Here is a 1,226-nt window from a genome sequence, read left to right as displayed (position 1 = left end):
TATATATAAAGGTCAAGAGCATGAGTAATTAAAAGTTGTTGCGATGATAGGTATGAAAGTTGTTAAAAAGAGTAGGTCTTCCTGTGTAATATATCTGTATTTAATCAATAATAATGAATCTGAGAAGTCCTTTTGACTTGACTAATCCTAATAATATCTCATATTTCTAGAAATGTAAATAATGGCGCGGACAGATTGATTGTTCCTTTTCTATCGCTTCTTGGGATTTGACAGCGCACGTTAATTTTCTTAGGGTAAAGTGATAGACAGTCCCCAATCCAAACCAAAGTTTGCTTCAACTTNATTTAATCAATAATAATGAATCTGAGAAGTCCTTTTGACTTGACTAATCCTAATAATATCTCATATTTCTAGAAATGTAAATAATGGTGGGGTAACTTGTGTATCGGTACAAGAATCTTTCAAACTTTAGATTTAGTACCTTGTTTTCCATAATACCCCTCAAACTTATTTTTAAATAATTGATTTTTCTTTTTAAATTAAAGGCCCATCATGCTTCCGTAAAATAAATTAAATCTTTTACCTCTTTGACCAGAATGCCACCGGGTTATATCCACCGCATTTTACGGATTGCTCCTCACAATCCAACCACACGATCGCAACCGATGGTTACAGACGCGGATTCCTTCAGCAGCACTTAGCACAATNTATGGAAATTATACCAGATTCTTCTAAGCTCTCTTTAGATCTTAGAAAAATTCAANGGGCTAAGAGCAAAGATCTCTTTATTCAAACACAAACATTTTTTATTACATTGAAACCTCCTGTAGAGGAGGAGGAACTTGCTTAGCTACTTATAGTAGCCGAAACTTGAAAACACATAAACTAGAAAGAAAATATTACAATTGGTTTTGAAAGAAATGAGGAAAATGTTCGATGATCTTCACTTCCTTCTTTTTACCTTATTTATAGAAGGCTTCTTCGGATTTGAAACACAGACTTCAAATCTTGATAAGCCTTTACAGCTTGCATATGGATNAAATTAATCTGATGACAACTTTAGAAAGGATTGGTCTGGATGATCTACAAGAACTTGCGGAATCTTTCGCAAATCTCAAGGTTGTGGATCTAAAGATGAACACAACAGGAGGTGGAACACCTGCTATAACCTGGTCATCTTCACAGGAACCACCAAGGGAAAGTGTGGGATCTCAAAATNTATACCCGATACATCTTCAAGTTTTACTTCTGGTGTGTTTAACTGA

The sequence above is a fragment of the Primulina huaijiensis genome, chromosome 12, assembly GCF_012295235.1.
Source record: "Primulina huaijiensis isolate GDHJ02 chromosome 12, ASM1229523v2, whole genome shotgun sequence".
Classification (NCBI taxonomy): Eukaryota; Viridiplantae; Streptophyta; class Magnoliopsida; order Lamiales; family Gesneriaceae; genus Primulina; species Primulina huaijiensis.
This window is presented reverse-complemented; position numbering follows the sequence as displayed.